We start from the raw sequence: 16,709 nt of genomic DNA on the forward strand, positions 1-16,709 counted from the left end.
GTAGTACAGATTGTCTTGACGGTTAAGTCCTTGAACTGAGGAGAGAAACTCAGGATCCATATCCCAGATTTATCATCCGTAGATGATCTTGGACACTTTAATTGGAAGTATCCTTGTCTTAGTTTCCCTGTATGAACAGGACTTGTGATAGTTTTAACTCATTCATATTTCTAAAAGACCTGCAGATCCAAAGACAAAATATAACCCGTATCATTATAGTAGCACAGAAGATTTGGAAAGAAAAATCCAGTTTTAATAGTGCATATCCTTCCTTGTTTGTGCAGAAAAATCCTGAACTGAGTTTTTTCCTCCTCACACTCTAGATTGACAGAGCATGCTTATACGCATTTTTTAAGTTAATCTCTAAAATAGTACTTTGTACTGTCTGAATTACAACTTATCCTTTTAAAAGCTGGGCAAATAAATGAACCTGCTCAGATGTTTCCCATGGACTTTAACATATTTAAAGCTCTATTTCAATATATTTAAAACAAAAAACCAAAATCAAAATAAAAAGACTCCCAATGTCTTAAACACTGCTGCTTTCTACAGGCCTGCTTCTCTGAAAAACATTCACCCACCCAATTTTTGCCTTATCAGGAACCTGCTACATTCCAAAGGGCTGTGCTCAAGGTTGTAATGTTCCTTTCCAGGCATCTTGCTGACTATTTCACTGCCAAATACAGCCCTTTGCAGGATGCACTTGTTTGCAAGAACTCAAAACCCGAGACATTACAACAGGTCTGCACTGAACAGTGACGGGAAGAAGCAGACTGCTGTTTACTTCCATCAAAGGGAAAAGTGTGTCACTTTGTGTATTTTTAAAACCAAGAATTAATAATTGACATTTGCCTCTGTGAAGTCCTTTGATCCCAAAGCAAAACAAGCTAAAGGGATAGCTCCAGTAACACAGCTGCCCCGGGGTGAGCCACCACACAACCGCACGCTGCACGAGGTGGAGAAGGGAAGAACAAGCCGAAGAGCGCGGGTTTGCCCTTGTAACCAGGAAAGAGCCTCTTCCGAGTCCTTCCAGAGCAGCTAGACTTTCCGAGCATTACCTAAGCGACCCGTGTTGTAGCCAGCGCTACGGTAGGCAGCCTAAGTGGTTTGCTGCTCCTAATATCTGCCTATAAATAGCAACCCGCCCTGCTGCCTAGGGCACTGCGTGACATCTCGCAGGCACCCTTGGTATGCACGCAGAGATGTGACAGAATTTGACAGCAGCAGGTTTCATTTGGAACCATCTTCAAGGACATATTAAACAGTACAATTAAATCCACCTCACAGACTATTAGGGAAAAAATGGTGAAAAGGATCATTCTAGGTACTTGTTTCCTTCTACAACAGTTGTATTTGTTGCAAAAGCCTGTTAAATAGATGCTAGATAGGGAAATCAGCTTGCGGCAGAGGCCCTGGTAGAGCACATGGACAGGATTCACAGGCCGAAGAGAAGAAACAGCTATTTTAAAAACAGGTTTGGCAGAAGGGAACCAGACCCCTCTCTGTTGAGTTGTTCAAGCTGCCTCAGCTATTAATCCTATTTCAGGAACACAGGAGAGCTGCGGGCACACTGAGTCAGCAGGGTGCGGCGATCTTTTTCCATGTTTGTGGACTGAACAGGAATAGAAAGAGCAAAAGAATCTGGAAGCCAGAAATCTAGCACCTGGCTGCTGCACGAGGCAGGAATTCGGCAGGGCAAGCCAGAAGACCTTACAAACCTGCGCAAAGCCAGCACTCACAGGTTAAAATAGGGGTCGTACCTCTTAGTCACATAAACATCCTAAACGGAATGCAAAAGAGAAAACAAAGATATTTTCAAAGCTCGTATTTTTCCTGATGCTCCTTGATCCTTCCTCCTTCCAGACAAAGCTTTTCAAGTGAATCCTGCTGTTTATTGCAAGTCTTATTAGGCCAGTTACAATTAAATTTTGTATTTCACAATAAAGTGCGAGAAGGCCTGGCAATAAGCTCCAAACTCCCCTGTCCAAGAACACTCAATGGGGAAAAACATGCACATACTAGGTAGCTGCAAGAGACGATACTGTAGCTGACTTTTTCCAGTAATTACATCATTAAAAAAAAAGTCTTATCCCATGGCCACTGACACAGACTCCTGGAAACCGAGTGCATGTTGCCCAAGGTGATCCAGGCTCCTGTAAAGACTGTACGGATTCAACATTCACCGAGTTCTCCTTCCAGGTGATTTATAACCTGGACAGTCTTCTAGCAGAAGCTGGAGATTTTCCCATTCTCAGAGAAACTCAATAATTGTATCTTTTCCGTTTTCTCCTGAACATAAACAGTCAATACATTTTGTGATGTAATAATTAAAAATATAAAGTACTTACAAGGGCACCTGAAAAGGGAGATAGCTGAGATAGTCAAATGGACGAAGATCTCTTCTGGTCTGTCTTGCAAACAATACTGACTAAAAATACGCCTTTGCCTTTTCCCCCTCCTTTTTCAGTCCTGTCATTCTACCTAGCGTGCAGTCGGGAGAAGAAATTTATTTTAAACATGAACAACTCCTCAGGCCACTTCTCCCACCCTCTGGTTACCTGCAGAAACAAAGCATTTGACTGGGGAGCAAGGTAATCTGCTCAAAGGATCCCCCAGATCTCTGCCCGAAATCCCAAAGCAGCTGGATAACCAGAAGCAAAATTGCTCAGGCCGAACATGGCTGCTCAGCATTAACGTTCCCAGGGTTATTTGTATTACCAGCCCTGGAGTCCCAGCAGCCGGGGATCAGTTAGACCTACACTGTATTTCACGGCATGGCACTCGCTGCCCTTCATCACCAACCAGGCAGCTGCTGCTTCAGCACCATCAGTTGTGGGGAGGATGGAAAAGATTCACCTTTAGAGGGTTTGTGTGGTTTGGTTTGGTTAGGGTTTTTTTGGCTTTTCTTTTTTTTTTTTTTTTTTAAAGCCCACAAATGAATTCCCTGATTCGGTTCACAGCATGAACCTACAAATGAACAGTTGCTGGCACAACTGACAAGGCAGCATGCCACAGCATGAAGCATTATCACCAAAGTCAATTTATATCAAGACATGGCCTCAAGGGACATAATATAAAAATACTGTAAGACATATACAAAAATATGTTGTAAGACAACAGTCCTTGCTTCAAAAAAAAGAGAGAGAGAAAGAAAAAAGAAAAATAGAAAGAAAAAAGAAATGAAGAGTAGGGGAAAAAAACTAACACATAAGCAGAACCAATCACAGCCACAGGCAGGCGAATACAAAACAGATTTTGAACTTAATTATTTAGCTGGGAAACAGAATGATTTCATAGGAGCACAGAATTAAGAAGTGGAAAGAAATAAGAAAGAAGTAGTGAAAGAAAGTGTATGAATAGTAGGGATCAGAGGAATCAAAGAATGATCAAACCTCTAGCAATACAACTGAGCATTTGGGGGGGTTGCTTTGGGGGAATAGGCATTTGCATTCAAACATTCATATATAGATATAAATTCATTTCTAAACATGTATATATAGTGGAAGTTAATCCATCTTCCAGCACAAAGAAGTATGGCCCAGGAGAAGTGCACCAAATGCATCCCAGGGCACCAGGATTTACCAAAATTCAGCTAGAAGCCTGAGCTTCAGCATCTCCATAAAAACCAGTTGAGTTGCAAGCTTTCTTGTTAAAATATTTGGAAATTTATGGAGAGCAGTATGTAAGATTAGTTTGCGGGTGGTGTTTTTTTAAAAAATTACAAGTTCACTTCTCTTTTCCTTTACATGTTTTTGCAAAACATACGCAAATCTTTTTCCTTACCAGTGACAATAAAAAAAACCCCAACTATTCTTAAACATGTGTATCTGCACCATGCATCAGCCCTACATGATAAGTGTCCATTAACGCGAAAAACAGTTTTAGCATCAGAATGTTTCCTTAACAAACTATAAAAGAGCGAGCTTGCTACAAAGTTTAGGTGGAAATTTGTAAGGGTGTTTCTATTTTTGCATCAGTGAGTATTTGCACATACACTGAAACCAGTCTGAAACACCTGCATACAGAATATAAAAGATTAAAGTTCAAAAATTCTTCAGATCTTTCTTTTCCACACATATATGCAGAACTCATTTACACAACAGATAATCGAGTATACTTCCTTGCCTTAAATGGATATATTGAAGTATCAGACAGTGCCGGTCCTCAGTTTCAGCACTTAACTGTGGAAAGGTTCAGAACCCTGAATCTGCAGCCTAAATTTTATTATATTTAAATACTAAGCACAACACAAAGCAGAGCTTAGACCACATGAGTACATATTTTAGTTTCACTGAACGGTGAGACCACAACAAATTATGTATAGGTCAGTGCTCAAGCCTGAATAAATTTAGGGTATTCAAGGTCAGGGCTAGGGCATGTTTGCTGACCACAAACATGACAGGTTAGTCACGTGCACGCAGCGGAGATCTCACCGTGGTGCCACATATCTGTGATAACTCAGGTTTGCTGCAGACACTGAATGGAAGGCACCTTGTTCTGGTGCCTCAGATACTCTAAAGATAAGCAATATATGTATTTTTCTCTTCACGCAGATTAAAAAAGCATACCTAATCAAAATGTATTTTGACACTGAGCCCTATCTCAGAGGTTTTTTAGGTAAACAACATTTTATTATACTTTCTCTTCCCCTTTTGCCTCCTAAGACAGCAGAGGCAGACTGGTGCGAAAAATGTATTTAATAAAGTAAAAATGCTTTCCGAACTACACTAGGGTTTCCCTAGCAGCCATCTAGGAAGCCTGGCAGATGGGCACGTACAGCTAGCCGTTCTCCGCAGGGCCAGAGAAGCCTCTCACGGGAGCCGTGGTGTTAGACTGCCTGCCCAGCACAGCTCGCACAGAGCTCTCAAACACAGCTGCAGCTTCGCTACTGAAACGAGGCACCGTGGATCGGGTGCACGGAACAAGTTTTAAAGCATTTACAACCCAGGCCTGTGAACACCTTGTCAGCTCTTTTGAGGTCAAAGATCAAGCCCACATTAAAAAAAAAAAAAAAAAAAAAAAAAAAGGATACATTGGGAAGTTTCGGGTTATTGGTTCAAGTAGCCATGCAGAAATACATACCTAGTGTCTGGAGCTTGAACCACCGCAAAATAAAGTCACTCTAAACCTCAACTTCAACAAGTTCTAGTTCAAGCCCTTCCTGAGATATTGTTACAGCTCTTAAGAGCAGCCATCAGTGTGCCCAACTATTAAACACATCAAAAATCAACAATCCAAGAAAAAATAAAAATCCATGAAGTTCCTCCACTCCTTCCTTGCTAGCTGTTCTGAACTCTGCCTCTCTTCCATTACAATAATGCTTTTTCCTGATGCGAACCCTGACCGTTTAGCAATACAGAAAAGCTCTGATAACAGCAGACTGGTTTCAGCGCAGTGACTCCAGGACAGGAATTCACGTCCGCAGCCGGACTCTCCTGGAGGCGTCCTTCAGTCTCCCACCCCTCGGATGCATTCGGGGACCTGCTTTGAAGCAGAGTGCTTGATGCACTAATTCCTGCCTGCCCTCCACTGCACAGGTACAGGCACCTGCTTCTTCTGGGCACAGCTACATCCGTACTTACTTCAGAGAGCACGAGAGTTTCTCCTCAGCATTATCTCTCCAGCTCGCCTCCCTCATGGAGCTTTTCAGTATAGTGCAGAATATCTGAGTGCTCGAGACATTGCCCACGAATACAGTATAAAGTCATCAACGGGAGTATAAAAATAACATCAATGTTAAGTCACAAGAGTGTCAGGGAGCTCTCAAGCCAATAATGGGGGATACCAAAGGAAACATTGCAAGACGATCAACCATCGCAATATTAAGACACTTCAGTAAGAGAGCAGTAGGATTTTTCAGCGAGGGGAACTGTCCCTAAGCTCCCAGCTCCACTGAGGGGAGACCGGCCGAGACTCATCCCTCGCTCTGGAGTGGAGGCTGTAACATGTAACAGGACCTTCCCTCTCCTACATCTTCCTGGGGCACATGTTCTCTCACCTTAATACTACCTTTTTTTTTTTTTTTTTTTTTTTTTTTGCTGGTAAGGAGGACAAGTGCTGCTACTGGAGTTACATCTCCAGATCTCTTATAACATGCAATGCTACAGACTGTTGCAAGAATATAAAGGAATGTGCTAGGAGGTATTCAAGACTCTAAAAAGTAACCAAATTTGCACAACATTGCTTTTGGTTACCATGTTACAGTTTTGCTAAAGGCACTGAATAAAATAAAAACAAACAAACAAACAAAAAAACCCCAAACCCACAAGTGGGTTTTCAGCATCACAGCATCAACTTGGAGTTTCTGATAAGTTTTGATAGTAACCAGTATTCAAGCCTCACTCCCATAATTCTGAATATTTAGTCTGCTTTGGCCATCGATTTACTACTGTAAACTAAAAATAATTCATTTAGCAAACACAGAAACTGCGAGATCAATTTGAATTAGAAACAAAGTGATGTATATATCCTACGTATATATTCTCATATATACAGTGCAGTTTGCCAGTACTGCAAAGGGAAAGGCTGATGGGTATGTATAATGCTCAAGTTGGGCTTCAGAGGAGCTGCCAGGAATTAAGCAAAAAATCAAAACCTAGAGAACGAAGCAGTCCCTGTACAAAGACCACAGTGCAGGCTGCAGTGACAGTTCTGCATTCTCAAGGCTCTGTGTTCAAACATCGCGTGGGAATACAGAAAAGCAGAAAACAGCTCTCTTCAATATGCCCTGCTCCAAGTTCACCAAGCATGAGAGTTCCTGCATTTCCACGAAGCAGCACCCAGCTGTCACCCGAATCGCAAGAGTGTCAGGCCATGTAAACAAGCTCAAAATTGCACTCTCCTTCTCACTACTGTGTGATTGATTCAGGAAGGCCGCCAGGCCTGTAGCTCAGTGCTCCGCCTGGAACAGCACGGGGAGTTTCTTGGTCCCTGTCGTTAGAGAAGAGCACAGGGCATAGCATTCAGGTCTGCCGAAGACACTTGTGCTGGAAAAAGCAGAACTGTTGCATGTGGGCAAGACAGCACGTGGTCCCCAGGCTCCCTGCCGCGGTGGGCCCACACTGCCTCTTTTGAAGATACCAAGGACTAAACGTTGTCACCCACTTTCCCCCCACATCCAGACCTCTCCATCTGATCAAATACATGTGCACCATGCACTTTTGTTACGAACATTTGCATTTTGGTCTCATGACAACCAAAGGAGCACAGGTCTCCCAGGAAAGAAGAAACAGCAGACTATGGAGCACCCAAACAAGTTACATGAATTGCAGCCTACTGCACTCCTATGAAAAGGTCCCTTAGGACAGAAGAAAAGGCTGAATAAAAGGTTCACCTTTAAAATTATGCAAGTGCCTGCTATCCCCAACTAACTGCTTATGCTGAAAGTACTAGCTTTCTGACACAGTCAGAAACAGCTTTTCAAGGCTCCCTGAGCAGCGTGCTGCTGTGAGCTTAGACAGACTTGCCCCAGCAAGTCTGGAAGTCAAGGGCTCTTTTCAAGTAATATTCTGGATTTACCTAAAGCATTCTCTTCTTTGTAGCCATCCACCCTGTACCAGAGGACATGAATGATTAATATTAAACTAGAGAAGCTGTGTATATCCCAAGGCTGAAGAATGTTCTCATCAGAACTACAATGTCAGTCAGATTTTTTTTTTCTCTTTGCAATTCAAATTTCATTCATCAGTCTTTTAGTCAGACCTTAAAATAAATAAATAAATAAAGCAAGAAACACACAGTAAGATGTGTTGCTCTTCACTGCAGTCATTGTAAAGTCCTGCAGGCTGCACATCTCCTGTGCCTTTAATGACAGCCAAGCACGGGGCTCGCTAGCAGCCACAATTAGGCTCAGACGGGAGTGCTGTAATAGGGGTTAACAGTAGGATGTTCTCTGCTGACTCTAATCCACAAATTCAAGCAAGTGATTAGCATAAATGGCAAAAACACACACATTCATATACGATTATCTCAAAGACAGTGATAGGAAATTGCCAGATTGAGGCATTATTCTGTTGCCTTACAAAAGTGAAAAAGATTTCATCCCTATCAGACTCAGAGGTCCAGTGACAGACGGACTCAGGAGAAGGTGAAGCGAGAAGTATCCAAGTCACCAAGGAGGAAAGGGGAACTCTCACATTCAAGCATTTGACCTAGGAGGATTCAAGCATACAGGGCAGCCTGCAAGAGAGAGAGAGAGAGCAAGGCAGCGTGGAGCGGAAAGCAGAAGTCTTCCAACAACATTCGATTCACTTTCTCAGCATGTCACTTCTGAAACTTCACGTGGTAATGTCAGTGCTGATCATTATAAATAATCTCCAGGAACACAGCTAGGTTAGCGGGAAACAAAAGTGAAGATGGCTTAGAACTGAGACAGCTGGATGGTAACGGTCACAGAAGTGAGCTTTTCTGTGTCTTGGCTCATATTAAGCACCATAATCTAATCTCTTTTGGGAAGCTCTGAGCCCTGCCAGGCTGACAGGCCATTACTGCCTTCCTGGGCAAGATCACAGAGCGATGTGTAATTGCAGACTGCAGCAGATAGGGCTCTCTGTGTTTGCATGTTGCACCACCTTAGCGACAACAGACCAATCACATTTACTTTTTAGCAGCCTAGACACGTTGGAAGCTCAACGCTCCAGGGGATAAGTTATTTTTCTTCAGAACAGATTATTCTAGGAAGCTCTTGGCCCACTTTAAAAGAACATACAGATGCTATAGGTAATTGAGATGTATTTTTTTACAATTATTCTGACAATCAGAGGCTGGGCCAGCCCCACCTGTGCTGCGGGCTCCAAGTGGGCATTCCTTACCAGCTTTGCGGCCAAAGCAGAGTAGCATTGCTGATAACATAATAGCTGGCACATATCCCATCAGAAAAGTAACTGCATTTCAGCGTTGAGAGTAGAATATTCTCAAGTCCTTAAGAAGACGTAAACAGACACAGCGAGCCAGGGCCGTGCAAAGTGTTTCTCCACACCTCAGGGAGAGATCACGAACAGAGGAGCTGGGGAGTCCAAACATGTGAATTATTCACTGTTAAATAGTGACTGCAAAGTTGGTTTCTTAGGTTTCAGATAATGCTGTTTGAGCACAGCACTGTCCACTGCCGTTGGTACTTCCCTGCAGCCACAGGCCAATCTGCAAGTAATTTGGGGCTTTTGGATACTTCACTTTGGAGTGAGCAGTAACTTGTACAGAAGCACTGACTTCAGTATAGCTTCAAAAGAGGTTGTTTTATTTTTAAAAATAGGAAGGTTGTGGTGGATTTATTCTCCCTGGGAAAGAAGCCCTTTCTCCCCCAAAACGCACAAAGAACAACACAGGTTGGTGAAACAACCTGCAGATAAACTGCCCCTCTCTCCCCCAAAGGCAACGACTAGGCAAAGGCCCCGCAGTACCAACTGGTGCAATTCAGGAACATAAACCAACAGACTGCACGTTCCCAAGTCGCTCCTGCTCCAGGGCACACGCTCCTCGCGTTCACGCAGCCACACGCAGCTCGGCTCCAGCTGCCACATTTGGGCAGCGCTTTCTCCGAAACAGAAAGAGATTCCAATTACATTTGCAATAATCTGATTACTGCATCAGCCATAATACGGTTAAGAAAGGGTCTGAGAGATACCATTTAGGCAGCTGGGAAGACGACAAAAGGAAGATAGGCTTTCGTTATTTTAGTAAGCAGGAAAGATTTGCAAACCACATCCAGATTTTGTGACAGCAGCACAGCACGCTGGTCCTGCACAGGACAGTTTTACTGTTTAAAATGCATGCAGTACAACTCAAAACACGTTTAGGGAAGTGAGGAGTTGTAAAGCTCTGCCTCGCAGCAGGAAGACAGACAGACATTCAATACTTACAAATACTTACAATTTATGCTTACTTTCACATCATATGTAACTTAAAAATACAGTCAGAAAACCAATTCGCCTTATTCCTAGTGGGCTGGCTAAAACCTACTTTGTAACTTAAGATGCTGAAAATCGTTGTTTTGGAAGTACTTCGTTGGCAGCTCAGGAAGAGCAGGATCAGGCCCTTATTGTTCTCTCCAGCTTAGCCGACCGGGCAGGACGAGGCAAAGGGGAGAGTGGAAGGACCTGCTAGGCCAGGTTCCTCTGGGGGGAAAGCAAGCGCCAGATAAGCTGCGCCTCCAATCCACGGTCTGATTTTCGTGAACGGCAATATGCTTCCCTAATTGAAATAGAGCAATTCTCCTCAAACAGCTTGCCAAGCCTCACCTCATTAACCTTTATGGACTGACCTCCAAAATTCCTTGAAGCTGAAATACTGGTCTCGCCTACCTCCCCGCTGTAACTGTTTATTGCTAACAGGTCAGGGAGCAAGGGAGGGCGTTATGGAGACAACTGCTAAACGTCCAAGAACCTGCAGGCAGGGACTGTTTCCAGGCTATTACTGGGCCCAAAGCCCTCACTGGCTTCTTTTCTGCCTCTTTGCTAACCCATCTTTCCGAGAGCCCACAAAGCCAAACCCGGACTATGAATGATCCTCCCTTCCCCCAACACTTCTTCTGACGGCCTATATAGTGCTGCTCAGGATTCAGATAAGCACTTCCACACACACATTTGAAGGTCTACCAAATTCTAAGGTTAAACCCTATTCTTCCCCCTCCCAAGTCTGTCACTCAAGATGTCTACTTCCCGTCCCACCCAACTGATTTTATTACCTTCACTCACACCTAAGCGAAGTTTTCTAGTGGCAGTGAGACAGCAACGGCAGAAGGCAGCAGCATTTCTGTGAGCAGTGAAACGCAATGCAAGCTGTCCAAAGGAGTGACCAAATAGGATACTTAACACTTTATTCAAATACCCAAACCAGAAGCACTTGGGGAAGGTGCTAGAGCAATTGATTCCACAGATTAGCAGCCACATTGACTCCCTGAAAGCCCCCAGATTTCTTGTCTCAGCATTAGCTTCAGGGAGCGCTGCTGCAAGACTCAGAAGGAAAAGCGTTGCAGGGTTGCACCTCAGGCGGTCTGCCCATGGGGGCCATGGCAGCTGCAACAGTTACCTGCAGTCATACTAAACAGCCAAAGGCTTCAAGGTGAAAACCATACACCTGTGCAACTTCTTTGCTAGAGGCAAAAAGAACAGAGGAGACCAAAGCAGCTCCTCCCCTGAAGTAGTTCACTGTTTTAAGGTCTATCACCTGCTTGCATATATAAGTAAACCACTTTATAAGACACGATCAGTGCATACACCGATCTAAAGACAAACTATCTTCTCCCCAGGTTTGCCTATTTCTCTGCACAGCAATTAAGTTTTCTCTCACAAACCCAATCCCTACATCATTTATAAAACCTTAATATGTTCACCCCATCCTCAGCTCTTCACTCCTTTGCTCACTATTGGTGCAGCAAAGGAAAAACAGCGAGGAGCCTATAATCCAGAGAAGGAGGGCAGCACAAAAAAGTCCAGAGACAACAGGTTTTTCTACTCCCTCTTTCTCTTTTCCTTCAGCCACCTAGAAAGACGCCTCCGTCACAGAAGCAGCAGTGTGCTGGAACGGGCAGTCAGCCCACACGCGCTCACATCTCTCCCTGCCACTTTTTAAGGCAAGATCAAACCTGGTGCAGACAGCAACCTCTCTATGATTTTTATTTTTATTTTTTCTCTGAAACCCTTTGGACTGGCAACGAGGAAGCAGAATGGGTGCACAGGTGCATGCACATCTGTCAATTCAACTCCTTTGGCCGCAAACCCGTTCTTTTGTGAGACAGCTACTGCACAGTTGCTTTTTCAGTACTTTGAACAGTCAGCAAGTATCACAGGAGCAGAGCCACAGCCTCAACCTACCTACAGGTTTCCCACTCAAATTAAAGGCATTACAATCTTGCGTGGCATCCACTGCAATGTTTTCGGGCTCTGGCACCTGGCATAAAGAACAGCATTCTAGCCTGCGGTCGCCACGGTGTGGATGCTGCATGGACATCCATGTGGCTCTGTTGCAACTTGGTACCAACCTTAAGTTCATATAACACTTCCAGACTCTAAGCACACACTGACATTACGGTTCATCTGCCCAACCGCAGGTCCCGCGCGAGACACCTTGTGCAAAGTAGGCTCACCTCTGCTGCCAGACAGACCAACTGAAAGAAGTTTCAAGTGTTGGGATGACAAGCAGCTTCTGCTTAACTGACTTCTCCCAAACCTTCTGTTGCCAGAATTCATAATTCTAATAATAATAACTCATAATTCATAAGTCTAGTAAAGCTGCAGGAAAGCCAGCCCCATTTTGCCACTTCTTTGTTTTGGACCATGAAAACCAGCTTCATACAAACAGATCAGGTAGCATCAGCAACCTCCTGGGCTTTCCAGTATCAGACAACTGCTCTCTGGGTTGATTTACTGTCTCCTTTCAAAAGCAGGTGCTTTATGATTGCAGAACCCAGAGGGGTGGAATGGGAGGAATTCCATAATCTAAGGTGACCCTAAGAAAAACCTAAGCAAAAATAAAATCTATCTGCATATCATCTATCTATGTAGGGCCAGTGGTAAGGGTCAGTATCTGTTTGTGGAAGAAGAAAGGGAGGGGAAAAAAATTAAAGGACTACAAAGTCTGCAGTCATTGGAGCCATAAAGCTGAAGCTTCATAGATGTCCTTAGACCTCAGCTGGGGAGAGAAAAGTCTTCTTCACACCCCCAGTCAAAGAAGAGGGGAGTGGTAGAACAAACAGCTAGATAATCTCAAAAGCCATTCAATAATCTCTGGAAAGCATGGAGAGGTGGGAGGGGGCATTTATACTGCATCTTGCCATCAGTATTCCCAGGAAATCTACTGACCTTTATAGAAAAGAAACATTAAAAAAAAAAGTAAAATGAAGTAGACAAGTTTTAGAAACTCTAAATCTCACTCCTGATGCAGTGCAGTGTAAATCACAAAATAATGGCAGGACCCACAACCAACAGCTCCAGCAAGAGCAGCAGCTGAGCTGCACATGATGCAAGTTCTTACACTTCTGATTCTCAGAAGGAAGAATCAAAGTGGCCTGAAGTCTGCCTCAGCTGCTCAGAGCAAAATGTTTGTATCTAAAGAGCAGTGACAGCACTGGCATTGCCCCCCATGAGTCTCTTTTATACTGCTAGAGGACTGCAAGGCACCTTTCAAATTATGTCTTGTCAAATCCACATAAGACAGCGGGTAGAAGAAGTGCAGAACTAAGAAACTTGTCCAAGATCCCACAATATGCAGCTAACTCGGGACCAGAACCCCTTGAACTGCTACAGAACAGTGTCCTTCCATTGCCACACAGTCCACGCTTTCCAGGGGTTTGAAAATGAAATAGTGTCAGAGCTGACCTTAAAAGTAGGGAAATTCAGGTGTCTGACTACCAGTTAGGCATTTAAGTATACAAAACTGAAGAATCCAGAGCTTTGAGCAAGAAGGCACTTTAAAACAGTATTCTGCTCAGCTGAGATAACAGGCAATTTGAGTTCCGCAGTCCGCACGCATGGATAAATTCCAGTGTCTTTCCCTCTGTCCACATCCAATTCACTAAAAGCATAGAGAACATACTGCTCCAGAAAGCAGCACTCAGCACTCCCACACCTAGCAGAGACTAAAATAAGCACAGTTATTCCCCATGGAATTAAATAACACATATCTTTTAACTGATTGCTTTATATTCAGCAATATGGCTGGTGGTAGCTTTCTAGAGATACAGTAGAACTCTTTGAAGAACACTGTCAAGTCCTCTCAGGAGGATAGAGGTCACTATTCAGGCACAAAGATGCCCAAAAGGAAGCAGCTTTACAGGTAAATACCTATGCACATTGCAGATGGAGTTTCTATGTTCTTATGCAGATAGATACAATCATTTCATACACAGAGCTATGAGAGATCATGCCTTAGTTTTATGCAGCAAGCTGTAATGCCAAGCAACAACTTCAGTGCGCTCAATTAACAGCCTGTTACTTGCTTAAGAAAAAAAGAAAAAAGGACAGCTGAGGTCACTGGGAGGCCTCTCCACTGTGTAAAGGCACTACGCGACTCTCCCCTTGATTATGAGCAGAAAACACAATTGTCAGCTTCTCAAGTTCATATATCTGCAACAAATGATTACACAGAATTAAAAAAAATATATATATATATTTATTCTTACTCTCCCCAAACAACTGTAGTAAAAGCATTCACATTTATCATAGGCTTGATTTTCCCTAGTCCCATTACAACAAATAGGTGTTATATAATTCATCCTAACAAAAACAAACAAACAAACAAAATCTTTGCCCAGATGCCATTAAAAATATCTAACAGAAAATATGGTTGTTACCAAATCTCACCACTCAAGTTTTCATATTGTGCCTTCCTTTTGGAAAAAGCTGAGATCCTACTACCTTGGTCTGATAACTCATCTGCAGAAATGCAGATTCAAATATTGGCTCAGATCCCATTCACTTGAGAGTTAGGTGACATCCTTCTATTCCTTTTTTTATAATGCAAAGTTAACAAATGATCTCTCAACTGTGAGCTCAGGAAAGAATTTAGACAAAATACCAAGTGTTCCCTAGCCAAACTCAAGATGCGCTGGCATGGTGGATCCAGACAGGAAGTTCACATAGTGTCTGTCTACACCACGTTCAGCATTATTATAAACAAAAGTCATGGAAAGCAAAGCCAACAAGGAGACAGAAATCTGACTGTACAAAGAAGCCAAACACTGTTGAACAAATCCCACTTGATGCTAATTAACATTAAGGCTGGACAGAACCTGCTGTGATTCCGACTTGCATTCTCTATTCAAGCACAACTTCAGGGAAGACTGGCAGAACTAGTGACTGAACCACAGGTGCAGGAAAGGCTGTCTGGAGCTGTGAGCTGCTTGCATATCATGTGGTGCTGGAGAACAGTCCTCATTAGAGCATGATAGTTGGGAACGGTAGCCAGCCAGCTAATCACAAAGTGAGCTCTCACCCCCTCTGTGTTTGTTTTATGAAAGAGAAGCTCTATCAACTGGTTTCAGATCAAACTTCTTCCTAAGCAGGCAAAAAAGATTCTTATCAAATGATGCTCATTAGGAATAAACCAGAAACATACTCTTCCTGAAGACATACGCCTTTTTGGTTAAGTAAAAAGTTGCCACCAGCTAATGTGCAAGACAGAAGTGATTAGCCATCTGGCGAAGGTTCCTGCTAGGCTTGCTATGTTACCCCCTATGCTGAGGAAAGCAGAAGGGAGATCAGTCACGTTCTGTCCTTGTCTACAGTCGCGTGGTCATCCTCAGACACTAAGCTTTCGACCGGAATCAGGAATTTTAACTGTTCTGAGCTTTCAGCAGTCTATTTTATTATCACTATATCCCACAAAGCACCAACTAAATGAAATTACTTAAAATAAAATTGAACTACTGCTTGTCTGAAAGCTGAATTTATCCTAAAGCTACACCAACCTTTGTTATTTTTGCCCCTTTGTTTTCCTCTGCAAAACTGCAACTGCCAGGAGGCTTCTCAGTCATCTAAAGAGCATCAGTAAACAAGAGCAGAGACAGATGGCTGCAGCTCAGACTAAACCAGCACTAGACCCAGCCTCTCCCCTGCATTACTTCTGCTCCCCCTAAGATACACACATATGCACGAAACCAAACAAGAATGCAGCAGTCCTGGATAGAAAACAGATATGTATACAATTGGATAAGGAAGAAGTACCATGAGGAGAGGGTAATGAGGTTTCACGTATGGTGACAATTCATTACAAATGTACAGCCTTCCACTAACGCAACAATGAGAAATAAGGGGACAGGGGGGAGCAAACATTTCTTCCTCAGTTGCTGCTCACTCAAAATACTGCAGGTGGAAAAACAGCAGGGAAATGACAATAGGGAATCTCCTTCCAGCCAGGTTACTCTTCTGCAAGCTTGTGCATCAATCTGACACGACTGGGAAAGCAACACAATCTGACAGGCTTCTCTCTATGAGCCTCTCCAGGGCTCCGATTCACCTGCTACTTCAGGAACTAAATCATGTTGTCAAATATCAAGTTAATCCCTTATTAAAGCTACAGATTCAAAGAGAATAAAAAAAAAACCCCACAGATAACTCACAAACTTAGAACAACAGAAGCCTATCAAAACAATAAGTTTCTTCATTCCTGGAATTCACTGCTTCTCCTTTACTGCAAAAAAGACTACTGGTGTTAGCAGGAAAAACTGTTCACGTTTTGCATGTTGCTAAATACATTCAGATGTCCACACACATTCAGTGACTCTATTTGAATCAACGCAGGTCATGGTTCCCCTCTTCCACCAACTCCAAATCTACTAGGATCACACACAAACATCTGCATGCCTGAATAGCTTATATAAGAATTGGTTCAAACGTGCCTAGCTCTTCCTAAAACAACAATTTTGACTCTGCTAAAACTAAATTAACAGCTCTCCCTCAGGGCTGCCTAATATTCTCAGTTCTTCCCTCCCTTAGTGACAGCAGAAAGCTGCAGGAACAGGACTGCACAATCATCACCTCTAATCATCTCTAATTGAAGGATGACACGAGACAGAAATTGAAGGATGACACGAGACAGAATGAGAAACTAGCACCCCAATTAATACAGGCAGGAAAAAACAAGATTATGGGAGGAGCATCATGATAAAGCTCCAGCCAAACCCTCAGGTTTTGACATGCTGCCACCTCTGGGGTAGAGCTTAGCTACTTCTCAGTAGGAGAATAAGAAGGAAAGATCTGGCATGCACAGTAGAC

The 16,709-nt window shown here is 43.2% G+C and overlaps 1 protein-coding gene across 3 annotated transcripts in view; it reads right to left on the reverse strand.

Moving 5' to 3' along the window:
• The window catches only part of BCR (BCR activator of RhoGEF and GTPase), a 106,834-nt gene that overhangs the window by 87,700 nt on the left and 2,425 nt on the right, over positions 1-16,709 (reverse strand). The gene's annotated exons all lie outside the window — the stretch shown is intronic.

This window comes from Rhea pennata, chromosome 17, assembly GCF_028389875.1.
Source record: "Rhea pennata isolate bPtePen1 chromosome 17, bPtePen1.pri, whole genome shotgun sequence".
Classification (NCBI taxonomy): Eukaryota; Metazoa; Chordata; class Aves; order Rheiformes; family Rheidae; genus Rhea; species Rhea pennata.